Genomic DNA, 14,848 nt, shown 5'->3' on the forward strand with positions numbered 1-14,848 from the left:
ATCCAGCCCAAAAACATTACCAAACTGATACCCTGGGGTTTAAGTTTTTCTGTTCTGTTTTGGTGTGCAGCTTTTAGCTTTTGATTAAGTAGGATCTTTGCACAGGGCGGTGAATACAAAATCATTCCATTCTAGCTGGAGACTCAAGGACAATCTCTTCAAACTTCAGGCCCAAAGCATGAACAACATGAAAAGAGGAGGGCAGGCAAGCAAGGAGGATGAAACTTCATCATTTGAAGCTGTTAATTGGGCAGTTAACTCCTATATGCAAATGGATTAAAACTTATAAAAATGTGAGATCTCGTGACCAAGGCCTCTTGTGCTTCCATCTTGGAGCTGTGGCTCAGGTACTGCCAGGGCCTTTGAAGGCACTTCAATAAATACCCTCTTTATTCCTCCTAACTCTGTCCAGCCTCTGTTCCAGCTCCTTAAGGCATCAAAGCCAAGATTTCAGGACTAAAACCCCAGTTCCATCTCTCAGATTTATTGAGGAATTGCATTGTCTCATTTACACAGTGAGGAAGCTGGGGGGGCTGAGTTTCTGCTGTTACAAAGCCTGCTGAGGAGGTGGCAATGACATCCATTCAGAAGAAACTTGGCAGGATGGGAATCTGTAAATTTTATGCCATTTACATCCCTTCTCCCAGCCATGCCAACTGTCAGCACTGGGACTGTTCAAGCTCTCCTCTTCCCCTCCTGTCTCTGCTGCACAGGATTGCAGGAGCTTCAGCTGGAGAAGGAAACCTGCGCAGCCATTGTCTCTGCAGAGTTCCCCACAGCAGAAACTGCCCCTGGCATCGCTGCTGTTCCCCCTCAGGAGCCACTGTTATCCCCAGCACAGCTGTAATTGCCAGGATTACTGGGCTGCTACACTGGCTTTCCTCTGAGCCTCATGAACTCCACACCTCATGGGTCTCTCTGCCTCCTTCTGCCCTCACACGGTCGAGAGAACTGCTAAAAACATGCTAAAAACAACTTTGTACCCAGGCAAAAAAGGGGCTGCACGTCATTTCAATCAATCAAACTCCTTAAGGAGATTGGTACAACATCATTTGGCTTCATTTGCATTTTTTATCTATTTCCTGCTGCTTTGAGAAAATCTGCTTCAGGTATACTTGGAGATAAAACTAAATTACAATCCTAAATACAATAAAAACCGGGGAAAGGTTTCTGTGACAGTCCTGGGCTGCCCAGTGTCAGAATAACATCTCATATCAATCTGCAAGTCATCACTGGCATGAACAAATATCCCATGGAATGGAAGCCCAACCTCCCCTGGTGCTGACCCTGCAAAGGGCTGCTCCCACTCCAGGCACGCAGTCAGCACCATCAGCTCTGACCCAAGAGGCCAGAGTTTCCCTGCTATAAATCCAGATTTAAAAAGGTTAAAACCACACTTTCACTAATCTCAGGGCTCAGTATTTCTGCCTGTAACAGCTAAAAGATAAACTAGAGATACAAGTGCATGTGGGTGTAAAAACTCCACAAAAGTAAGTTTGTATTTCTTCCTTACCATTGCTATCCCTCAGAATAGTTCATCGTTTACTTCTTCTTAGGTGTTTCTAGTTCTTCACTTTAGTTCTTTCCTGTTTTCCACCTTTTCCTTCCTATCTCTATGTAATTTCTCTGGTTTCCCTTTTCCTCATTCCATAAGGGGCTTTCATTTTTTTTGTCCTGCTTTTCCTTTTTCTTCACATTCTTCTTAACTGATTTGTCTCCCCTCCTTGCTGCACCCACATATACTCAATCGCTCCTCCTTGTCCTTCATGGCCACAAATCAAACACACCAGAAATGTAAAAAGGGCACCAGACATTCTCCAACCATTAATGCAAACATCACATTTACCATTTCCTCTCCAAACTTCTCACTGTTTTCTTCTTTCTTTTCCTCAGCTAGGAAGTCACTCTCTTCCCCCTTACTATAAATACCTTTAGATATTTAGATACTTCAGATTAATTAATTTGTGCCAGCCCAAAGCTCTCAAACTATTCAGATCTGGGGATGGGTGGGGTGGATTTTGAAGAGGAAGGTTTGCTACTGTGCCACTCACTGTCTGGATTCTGTTAAGGTTTCACCCAGTCTCACACACTGAGACACCAAATAAAATTTAGAAAACCTGTTTCTGTTTCAGAATTTTCTCTCTTTCCAGGGAGGTGGCTCAGTCTAAACCCACTTCTTGTTACATAAAAGGTAAATACACAATAAACCGAGTTCTTTCGCAGCCACTGAGCCCTGCTGATGCCATTGCAGAAACCAGTTGAGTGTTCATTTAAGCCAGACACTGAAATTCTGGCTGGAAACTGTCCAGTTGCTTAAAGACAGGCATTAATTGAATTCTTGTTCTTCTATTGTGGGAGATACAATGGGTGCTACTGGCCATACAGGATAGGAAGAATAAAACAGCCTCCTCTGGGGCCCAAAATACCTGGAAGGCTTTGGTGGACGTTGAAATGTAGATGTCTGTAATTTGCCCTTCTCATTAGGGACTGTAGCATCAGTCCTGGTAAAGGGAAGTCAGGGGCAGCTTCCAAACCCAATAATCACAACCTTGTGATTCTCTTAGAATATTAAATGCCAGATCAAGACCTACTTTCAGCAGTTCTCACAAAGGTTGTTCCAGTGAAAGAAGAGGTACAGGGATTTATATTAGAGGAGTTTTTGTGTTGACCCTGCATCAAATAATTGCCCTGTATGAAAGAGGGTTTAATAGCTTGCATTGAAAAAAGGGTAAAAATATCCCAGGCTCGGTTTTAAAACATTCCATATTGACAGTATTTTTGCTTACACATGGGATTCCTGTTACAGTTAATGCTGAGCCAAGGACATGAAGGGCAGGAGGATGTGGGCATGGCTGGGATGGCTCCTGGGGACACAATTCCCGCTGGGATCCCTCAGCAGCAAGCACAGCCAGGGCAAGGCAGAGCCCAGGGGAAAGAGAGAGCAAGACAGAAAAAAGAATTAACTTCTTGAGCAGGCTGGGTGTCTGGGTCAGGAGTGTTCCAGGAGCAGATCAGAGGAGCCTGGCACTGGCACTGGCACCGTCCCCAGCCCCTGGCTGCTCCCGCTGCTCCAGCTCCCCACAGAGCCCAGCCCCAGAGCTCACAGCCCCCCCAGGACTCCTTCATGCCAGAAGCAACAAGTGTCTCACTGAGAGATTTTTTTAATCTTTTTTTTTCTGTTCATTTGCTGCTCAGAAAATTGAGACACATTCCAGGCTTGTTTTACTGTTCCTGCAATGACAAATTACACGTTAACGTCTGGAAGGCTACATTTTGTACAGTTCTGTTTCACACAGACAACCTGTTTGAAAAGCTGTCAAAATGCATCAATAACTTACCATTATCTCCCCTGCAGGAAGTATCAAGGTACTTGGAGAAGTCAGCATCTTAATATACGATAACTTTCAGGTGAGTTAAGGGGAAAAAAGTGGCTATTAAGACACCATATTTATAGCATAAACCCTTAATGACTCAGCAGAAAGCTTCAGCACAAAGCAGAATTTAACCTGCAGCTTTTTGCACATCACTTAAAAATTCATCTAGCTCAATTTCACTAACTAACCAACTTTTATCATCAATTCTGGCAAATTTAGCTTCCCCAAACACGAGAACTCCAATCAGGGCACGCCCTGACTTGTATTTAAGGGAGCATCTCAAACAAGGATTTACTTTGGGAGTCAATAAAACCACTGTATTAATCCAATTTCACAGATGCAGGCAATTAATTACTCCAAGGAAAAAATGCTTTTCCAACCTAATGGTGAACTAAATAAGCCTCAATCTCAATTGCCCATGATCAAAAATGTTTAGCCCCAGCAGCTAATTAGCAATATTTACTTGCCACATCACAAGAGAATATAATGAGGTGGCTAAAACTCATTAGATGGGCTTTTTAAAGGTTAAAGTCAACAAGTATCAGCGCAGTCTCCATATTTTCATTACTTTGACCACAAAAAGATGACCATGTGAAGTAGTCAGTGGACTGTAAACATTTCTTAATGACTGTCCCACAAATATTCTGACTGAGCCTGGATGGGTGGAAGCCCCCAGAAGTTCATTGCTGTCATGGATTAACTCATGTGCTTTGCAGCACCATCACCACCACCACTGGGGCATTTCCCAAACACAAACTGCAATAATTTTTTTGAAAGAATGTATAAGGTAGAAATCAGTGGGGTTTGCCATGATTAAGCCTTCCAGATTTTACTGTCAGAGTGCTTTCCATCAGCCCCTCCAAAATGCATTTGCACTCTTCCATGCTGAGCTTGTGTTCTCAGAAAGTAAAGAAATGGCACCACTCAAAATGGTTTGTTCAGGCAATTTTGTAAGTTCATCACAGAAGTTCCCTGTTACTGCAGATTGGTAGCAGTGGAACTATGAACCTCCAGGGAACTTCTCTTGTCTAAAGCAAACTGATTCTGGGTTTTTTAAGTAAGATTTTCCCAATCCAAGTAACTGAAGACTCTAAAGTGCATCAAGGAATTCTTTCTTTTTCTTTTGCCCTCTTTTCTTTTTCTATTTCATTATATTAATGTTTTAAATAATGATTTCTATTTTCCCCCAATTTATCCCTGTGATATAGAACCAAAATCCTCAATTACAATCTGAAAAGGAAAAGGAAAGGAAGATACTGCTGCTGGTTTTACCATTTGCATACAGAAGAGTAAGTCTCAAAACCCAGTGAAAATATTCTGGTTTGTATTACAGACCATGACAGATTTCCTGCAAGGATGCAATGTCTCTGTTCAGAATAACTGTTTAATATTCTGCTGGGAATACATCCCAGTGATATCCAGACAGGGAGAGCTGCATTTCAGCAGTACCAAGCAGTCATTTCTCTGCTTTGGTGGCACGAGCACACCGTGGCACAGGGGTTCTGGCACTGCTTTCAGTCACTCAGGGCCTGAGGCAGCCTTACAGAGCTCTCTGCTGACACCAGGAATGTGTTTGCTCCTTTTTAGGGCAGGAGGGAGATGGCAGATTAGCAACATTAGGAAGAAGCCTGGCACGTCTCTTTGGAAGGCAGAATGTTTCAGAGCTACAGTGAGGGCTGACTTTGATTCTTTTGTAAAAGCTATCAGTCATCGGGCAGCAGAGTTTGGTAAATGTATGACTCTGCAAGATTTCATTACCACCAAAAATTCCAGTCCCCTCAGCTGATGAATCATGCCTGGCAATTTATAGATGCATGTAGAGGAATTTGCTGCTCCCATTTTTTATGCCAAATGTAGTTTGTCTCTCCCCAGGCAGCAGCTGAACTGCCCATCCAATATCTCTCACCAGGCAGGTCTTTCATTATGCAGAGCATTCCTCTGGGACAGGATGCTCCTTGTAAGCCTGGAAGAAACAAATGTTGAATACATTTTATTATGGGCTGAGTTTTGATGCTACTTCAGATGAGCTGATAACCCTGAAAGAATATATTTGCTGGATTAATTTCCTGTAATGTCTGTGGGCTGCTCTCGACTGTAATATCCCTGGTGTAATACACCTGGACCTGACATTATCACCACGAGCTGCCGTGGGACCCCAGACCTCCCTGCCCCTCTGGGTGAGACTGGGAATGCAAACACTCCTGCTTTTATTTCAATGCATCTTTTAACAAACACTTAAAATGCAGAAATTCAGCATTACCTAGAGATGCATCATGCTGTCCCCTTCAATTCAACTGAGCAAAAGGCTCCTTCCATTGCAAGGATTTAAGCCAGGAAAGCATCATTCTTCATTAAATTACAAGTCCTGGGTTATGTAGTCACTGTGTGACCTTGCAAACACACATTTTGCACTTGCCAGTCACATCCCAAAGTTTTGCCCCTGTGATGAATGGCACAGTTGATTCACAACCTGAGCCAGCTCATTAAACCAGCCCAAAGCTAAACATTTGCAACAGCCTAATCAAACAGCCATAAATTCCACCTGCCCTTAATTGGGGGTGTAAATCTGGAGCACCAGGCTCTGGAGGCAGCCCAGAGTAAAACTGGCACTTCCCACTCTCACAGAACCCCTGATCCCACCTGGAAACACAACAATTCTGCCCTGAACATTTTATTCGCTTACTCTGTTTAGACTGCATCATAACTGCTTATGTTCAGTGTCAACATGGCTTTATTAAATATCTGCTTTGTGCTCTCAGGTTTATTTGGTTTATAGTTTTTGTTTTCATCCTTTATTTTTCAGGGACACTGGTGCAGGGTTTTAGAGAAATAAGCAGGCTGGTCTCAGTAACTATGCCCACCATTCTTTACCCTTTATTTTTTCTCCCACCAAAACTCAAAAACATTTTATTTTCTCTTTTAAACACGTATTTAAAAGCAAGAGAAATATATATAAAGTAAAAATACATGACTATTTTTTAAAACAAGGATTTATAAAACTCTTCCAGCAGATATTAACTGTATCTGTTTTAACTGTTGGTATGTGTAGAGACAGAGTTTAATTGATGTCTGAATGATAAAAATAAATACATCTTAGGATTCAAGGCACAAAAGCAAATGAGATGTTTATATTGGCTTGTGGAAGGTTGCAGCTATGACACAGCAAACACTGGAAGTGAATATGGGTGAAGTAAAGAAAGATTCCTTGGATTCACACCCAATTCACCTCAGCTTTGTGAGGCACTCAGGGATCTCCAGCTCTACATTAAGGACTCCACCAATCCTCCCTGAAAGCATCAGAACCTTCCATGAGGAACAGGGAGCCCTCCAGGAGCTGCAGGAGCATCTTTGCTCCAGAACATCAGGAATTCAGCACTGAGGCCACGGGGGTGAGAAATGCACATTCCCAGGGCCAGGGCCAGCTCAGCTGCCCTGCCTTGCACCATGGACTGGCCTTGCTCCAGACACCTTGGGAGAGTTCCCAGAGGACAGCCAAGACACTGCTCCTGTCCATCCCTTCCTTCCCAAAAATAGTAGGGGAAAAATACTGACCCAGCAGTCAAAATCTACAAGTCATCATCCTACCTCTAACAGAGTTTAAAGAAGATTTGCTATTGAAAAAGCACTGGGAAAAAAAAAAGATATCAAGAAGAAAACAAATTAAGTTAAAAATAAATACTATTAAATTAATAACCCTGAGTAAAAATGAACTAACAGCCTTGCTGCTGTTATTAATAGAATGGAGTAATGAGTAATGTTCTCAAAAGATGAGAGAATCTCAGGTCTGTAAGCTAATGGCACTAGTGGGTATTTCAATGTTGAACTACCATAACTTCCCAGAGCCATGGAAAAAAGCAGCAAGAGCAGTGTTTACTTTAAATTCTGAAATAAAGCTTTTAGGAGATCCTACTCCCTGCTACACATCTTCTGATGGGGAACAAGAAAAAAAAAAATTTAAAAAACAGAGAAAAAAAATAAACCAGCTAAAAGGCATTCATAGTTGACAGCAAGAAGAAACTAAAGCAGAACAAACTCTTACTCACAGCACTCTGATGCTCTTGCAGTAAAAGGATGAGTCCTATTAAACCAGAACATCAGCATCAAAGGCTGTGAGCAGAGGTTGAAGAGGAGCGAGGAGAAAGCAATGCATCTCCAAAGGATTCCTGCCAAGGGGGGGCCAGCTGTGCCAGGCACTCCCTGTCCCAGGGTTGAATCAAATACCTGAAAATCATTGTTCTGCAGAGTGACAAGGTGATTAGGTGATTCTATCATAATGATGCTGCTTCTTACAACACTGAAAATTAGAAATATCCCAATCCTCCAGGTGAGGAGTCAGGCAGAAAGACAGAAACTCATGGGAAGATGGAGTACTGGCATTTTCCTTCAGAGCTCATAAAACCTTCTTGCTTTCCTCTTAGTTCCTGTTTTCCCTCTTAGATAAACAAGGTAACACACTGGAGCTCCTGCCTCATCCTGTATTCCTCATGCAGCCAAGACTCCCTTGAGCTGCTGGAAATCCCTGACCCTTGTGGGCAAACACACAACCAGAGAGCCAAGGGCAGAGCTGCAGCTGCCTGACAGTCAGAGCCAGAACACCAAACAGATCTCAGCCAGCGATTGGAAAGGGAAAAAAAATACCCAAACAAACAACAAAATCACAACAATTTCAGCTTGTGGTCAAAATGAGCAATAAAATTGATGGGTTAAATTAAAAAAAAACTAAACTAAAATATTTTTACCACCACAGTTGTGTCTTTACCATGTTACTTTCCATACAGTGCACACACAACCATGAACAACTCCCTAGCTAATTAAGATGTTGTCTTTCCTCTGACTAATGAGGACCCGACCTGCACGTATTTCTGAGGTGTGCACTGGAGGGAAACCCCAGCTCACTCCCACACCTGCAAATCAAACTGTGCTGGCTTGGAGGGGCACAGTGGTGAAAGGCAGAATTCCTATGTCAGCCAGGACTGCCAGGACAGACAGACAGGACTGCCAGGACAGACAGGACAGCAGGCAGAGGCAGGCAGCAGCTGCTTCCTAATTCTACAAAGCACTGTCATCTGGGGGAGTGACAACATTCTCTAAAATACAGCTGAATAGTGAGAGGAACTAACATCAATCTGCCTTAAAACATCAAATACTGCCTTAAGTCCCTAGCTGCACTTCAACTGCAGTAGCTAAAACACTGCAGCAGTTCCAACAAGCACCACCAAAACCCCCACCCTGTTTCACTTGCTCCCCTGGGGTGAGGAATGAGGAAATGGAGCCATGAGGAAAGGCCTGCTTTGAGCATCCACAGCATCCCCAGGCTGACCAGCCCAGCCCTGGCTCTGCTCAGCTGTCCCCAGGTGTCACCTGCCCTTGGAGCAGCAGGCTGAGCATGGAGTTCACCCTCCAAGGGACAGAAAACCCTGGCCCATTGCTGCATGTCCCTCTGCACAGCCTGAAGGCCTTCCTTGCCCTGACACCAGCTCCCTGGCCATCTCCTTGGCTGCACAAGCAGATCTGCAGTGCAGACACACAATCATTAATCATTATCTTACACTCTGACTTTAGCACCTTGCCTTTGTCTGACCACATCAGTATCTGGAGAACTTGCATGCCCAGGTAAAAGGACCATAAAATATCCTGCTGCCATCAGTCCCAGTTGTACCCAGGCACCCCTAGCATGGATATTTTTCTGTCTGCAATGCACTAGGGTTTTCAGAATTACAATGTTTGTAGGATGCACCAAACTCTAAGAGAGGGCAAGTGTGCACAAGCCACTGTTTTAACAGCTGCAGCCAGACAATCAAAAATTACTGGGAAAACAGGCATGCAAAATGAACAGGCCTCTGCATACTGTGAAAGCAATCCTTAGGCTTTGCAAGGAATTTTCGTTGGGCTTATCCCAAGTAGAGGTCTCATGATCACTGCCCTGGTGCTGGACACCAGTCCCCATTTTTGTGTGAGGTGGTTTCAGCCCCTCCAGCAGCATCCTTATCTCACAAGGCTCAGGCTGCCCTTCCCTGCTGACTGTGAGAGCACCACCCCTTCCCCAGGGAGCTCCTGTTTCCCCCTGGCTGCAGGGGCTGCTCTCCTGGACCCTCCTGCACCTGTGAACACTGCTCAGCCTCTGCTAATGGCCACAAAGAACAGCTGAGTGGCACCACCACCAGTGCATTCAACACGCAGCAGAAAAACCCCAAGGAAAGGGAGCAGATCCATAAAACAAAGAAAGGGCTCCAGGTCAAGGCCCTGCTATGAGCTCCAGACACCACCAGGCAGAACTGGCCTCTCTTCTCCTGGAAATACCCTTTTCCCTCACACAGGCTGCCTTTGAGATCTCAAAAGCAACACAGAGCACAGAATAGGAACAACCCTTGGGGCTGAGGGGATAGAGAGAAGGGGTCAGAACATCCAGAAACAGCAAAGCAAGGGCAGTTAATTGTTCCTGAGCTTGATATGCTTTTGATATTTTGCTTTTGGTAGGTTTTGCATATCCCCTTCACTGGGCAGGGTGAAGTGATGAGCTGCATTTAAAGCCAAAGCTATTTTCCTCCCTGATGCACAGCACCTTGCCTTGGAATTCCCACCACCACTTTCTCTGATTTGGAAATGCAGTCCCATCCAGGCAGTACAAGGAGGTGTGTTTGTCTGTACTCACACCAATGCTCTCCATTCCACACCATTTCACAGTTGCAGTCAGCACAGGCAGCCTTGAACAACACAAGGAACAGAGAACAGCCTCCTAAGGCAGCTTTGGAAACCAACTTTCCTCTTTTCTGCTCCAGTGGAACAGTCTGGGAAATCTGCCTCCACAAAACCTGATGGCCCCACTCCAAAAACCATGGAAGAGCTGGAGATGCCCCACACCCAGAGCAGGGACAAGGCAAGGTCAGGATGGATTGATGGCTCCTGCTCAAGGAGATGCTCACATGAGGCAGCACTGCTAAATTAGAGAGTCTGAGGGAGCCTGGGGCCCTCAGTCACCTTCACATCCATTCCCTAACAGGGGAGTGCTAAATCTCAGGGTCCTGGGGATGGCAAGTATGAATGATTGCTCATAAGCTCTTTGGGCTGTTTGAACAGGTACTTAAGCACTGAACTGTGGCTTGAGTTATGCCTGGGCACTTCAGCTCTCATGTCCATGGGCTGCTGCTGTGGCCAGAAGGTGTCATGTTTATTGAGCACACACAGTCAGCCCAAAATGCCCTGGATATGTCACTGCTAATTCATCTCCCCATGTGGCCTAAATAAGCCCAGGCCTTGAGAGACCTAGATTTGATCCAGCCAGACACAATTTGGTGTCCAAAAGTCCCAGATCCTGTATGATGGATCTCAGTCCCTCCAGAGCAGGACTCCAAGCAGCAAAAAAAGAAACAGGTGGAGAAATTCAGCCAGAGGGCAGCCCACACAAAGAAAGCTGTAGCCAATTGAGGCCAAGGGGTCATTGAAAATGATCATGATTGAAAATGATCAGTGATCAGGATTTGGGGACCTGGATCCAGCCCAGGAAGGACAGTTTAGCTGCAAATCTCTGCTGGTGCTGTGTAACAACCCTGTCACCTGCAAGGCTGAGTGTCAGTATGAGAGCACACACCAGAGGGCAATGGCAAGGCCTGGCCTCTCTAACATGCTTCACTGTGGACTGTTGCTGCCTGGTTCAGCTCTTCCTCCCTTCCACAAAAATCCTCCTTTTCGTCTCTCCTTTTATTCTGCTTCTTTCCCCCACAAACATCTGCCACAGATTCTTTCCAGCTGTTACCCATTTTTTTCTGGAAAGATCAGGAGGTCCATCCACAAACTCATCTCCTGGAAAGAGAAACTTGCTTTTCTATTTTCTTGCACTGAACATATTTTTTCACTATGTCTGGGGACTTCCAGGCAGGCAGTCATACGAGTGCAAAATATTCCCAGATGCACCTGCAATCAATGGGGTTGCAGCAAGGTCTCCTCAGCAGATTTCCATGCCAGCAGTACTAAACATGCACTGTACCTGCCTGGCCTGCTAAAAACCCTGCACTCCATGCTCTCCTCGCTTTGCCCTGAGTTTTGCTGCTGTTCTCCCCACTGCTGAGCTGATTCTGCCCTGTGGATTTTGGGGATTTCACTGAACTGCAGCAGCCCCTGCCCAGCAGGCTCAGGGCCCTGGGGGGTCTCACACAAACCCATTGATTTGGAGCTCCAGATCAATGGCTGAGAGCAGCTTTTTGTGAAAACCAATATGGATTCTTTCTTGCAATGGATTTGCCCATCAGGTTTGTGCTGGGCTGCTGAGTAAAACACAGCAAGCTGGTTTCTGCTCCCTGCCACGGTGTGCAGATTGATCTGTCCCAGGGTAAAAGGTGCCAGGTGCTGCCATGGAGGATGCAGACTTTTCTGTCACTTCAAGGTTTTTAAGGGCTGGGGTTTTTTAGATCTGTCTTAAAAGAAATAGGGATCTTTTCTTATACCCTTAGTGAATATAAAAGAAAAGGAAGAGGTCAAAGAGCCAAACAGTTTAGAAGGAATCTGCAGGACTGTACATGACCAGACCCAGCAAGTCCAGAGAAGAGTCATTTCAGCCCTATCTCTTTTACACTTGCTTAAAATTGTAAACACACTGCTTAAATTTGCTGCATTCAGTATTTTGCTTTCTCTTCCTGAAATGAGAAAAATACAGGTGTTAGCAAAGAAAACCTGAGGCCCAGAATTCACTGTATACAAAACTTCTCTACTTGGAAGTGTTTTAATCAAGACTTTCTCATGTAAGACCCCCAAGTTAGACAGAGAGAGTGACCCAAAAGCAGGACACAGTTTAATTGCCTGACCCAGGGCCAGCTGACCTTTCCTCAGCCCACTGCTTGGCCAGCCAACAGTTTTTTGGCATCAAAAAAGACTGAGCTGTGTTTAGTCACTTTTCATTCTCTCGCTTGCACACTGTGTTTGGCCATTGAAGGACAGAACACACAGACCTGATGCCACAAAATTCCCCAGGGTATTCCCTCTCCTCAAGTGGAGAATCGCAGTGAATAGCAATGAGGTCCTTAGAGAAAAAAATCCTCCCTTCCTCTAAAGTACACAACATCAGAAAGGACCATATTTTTTTTCTCCTTCTCTGAAAATTATTTATAAGAATAGATTTACAAGAACAAACCCAGGTTTGCTCTAGAATGGAATATTTCAAGCCATGTTCAAGATACTATTCACTATAACTTAGTAATTTTAGTGCATTCAACACTCTCTTTGAAACCAAAATAAAGAAAAAGCATATGAAATATGCTTAGAACTACTTGTATTTCCCTTATTAACAGCATATTTTCCATGCCTTATTTATCCTTTCTGCTGGCATATCTGCTGCAGACTTTGAATCAAAGTAAAGCTATACTCTTTTTATTGCCAATTCTGACTGGATCCCTGATAATAAACCATTAAAATGACAAGCAAGTATATAAAACAAATGGAATCACTGATGCCTATCTATCACACTTCTTGACTATAATAAGCACATCTCTCCCTTTTCTCTCTTGTTGTACATCTGAAGAGGACTTTTTATTTTTTTAACACAAGTCATAATTCAAAATTATCCTACTTAGGCATCATATCACATCTACAGCTAACTCTTTTTGGAATTTTATACTACATTTTGCACAAAATTGGGTGAAGGCAGAACTGGTGCTCCTTTGGGTAAATGCTCATTCCATTTCTCTGTTCCTGGACTATTTTAAGTTGCTCTAAGCTTAATGAAATTTAACACTGAAACATTTCCTGTAAGAAATTAAATGTCCAGCAAAACTGTCAGTTTTCAGTATGAATTATTGGTCAGCCCTAGGGGAAGCTTCTGCATGGATCTGTGTTCCCTAGGCTCTGTACAGGCTTTATCTCAGCCCTGTCACCTGTACAGCCTCAACCAGGTTTGCTGCTTCCAAATTTTGACCACATTATTAAGGCTGTCACATGAAAATCTCTTGCATCAAGCCAAGAGAAACATTCAGTTCTTTTTATTGAGCATTGCCTGTCAAGCTGACAGCACCAGCCCTGTAGAACATGAACTCAACACCTCCAAGCATCCTCCAGCTTTCCAGTCCCTTCAGCTTTCACTGTCAGAGAGACTGGAACCCAAAACCACCAAAATGCAAACCTTGAGCCCATCCAGGAGGCAGCAACTGCCACTTTTGAGAGAAGCCCTTGGGAGTCATCCCTAACATGGCACTTCTCTTCAATCCCATGGAAAATGAGGGCTTTCCACAGAATGCACCCACTGCAGACCTCACTGCTCCAGGCCAGGGCACTGCAGGTGTCTTAGCAAACTGAGCCCTTGTGGGCTGGCTGCTCTTAGAAACACCCTATGGGACTCACTCCAGCCATGGAAGAAACTGATTCATTTAAAAAATTAACAGAAAAAACCTACAAAATAATTCATGATCTAAATTAGAAACTAAATTGATTTGCTTTCAAACTTCTTAAAGTGTCAACCCTTGTACTGCCCAAGGAGTTAGGGCTGAATTCTCAGCATCATAAAGGAACTCATCAAAGTAGCTTTTCATCAGCTGGGAGGTCTCAAACCTGGAGCAGAGAAGAGTACAGGATATGCACACCCATTTTAGAATTTGCACCCCTGGCATTCATGTGCTGCCTTTGTTTCGCTTAGAGCAAAATCCCAAAAGTTAAACAAGATTGCTGATTTCTGAAATTTCTCGGCAGAGAGATCATATTTGTAGAACCTTCTAGTAATCATCTAGGGCTTGCAGAGTTTTGTTTTAAACCTGCTATCCCTTCCAATCCTCACTTACAGTCCTGTGGACATTCCTCCTTTCTGCTGGCCATTTAGCAACGATCGTATTTGTATTTCTTAGCAAAGCAAACCAAGCCATTCCCCCAGGCTGAGCTCAGACTGTCTCAGCCCAAGGCTCTGCAGCAGCAGGACCTGGGGCTGCTCCCCCTTGGCACTTCCCGCTCCTATTGCTCCTCCAAAGGCACAGAACTTGGTGACAGCTGCCCCAAGGCTGCCCCAGCAGCCCCTTCCCACACCCCAGCTCCAGTCAGGGCTTAGGGGGCAGCAGCAGCCCCAAGGCTGGCACTGGCTGGGGGTTCCCAAATGATCATTCTGATTTTCAAACATAAGTTTTGCTTTTAGCTATATGAATCCCCAAACCCTGGCAGACGTGTAATTATACAGAGGCAGAATCAGGAAACATTTCAGCAGCTCAAAGGCACCTAAAAATGGCTTTGGCTTCACCTCATCACATTTCAGTGGGCACTGGACAAGTCCAAAAGCCCTGCTGGATAAAAGGCCAATGACTCCAGCTGTGGACCTCTGGAATAAACTGACCAGTCTGAAAAAACATGACACAGAAATGTTATCTATGCTTAAAATAAAAATTATAAAAAGGATTTGATGCCAAAAACCTACTGCATATAAGAAGTTAATTAAAACGTGCTGTTCAGAGTTCTACAAGACACCTTAATTTATTACACCTACCAAATAAAATCTGTTTGAACCTATT

This window comes from Geospiza fortis, unplaced genomic scaffold (assembly GCF_000277835.1).
Source record: "Geospiza fortis unplaced genomic scaffold, GeoFor_1.0 scaffold18, whole genome shotgun sequence".
NCBI lineage: Eukaryota > Metazoa > Chordata > Aves > Passeriformes > Thraupidae > Geospiza > Geospiza fortis.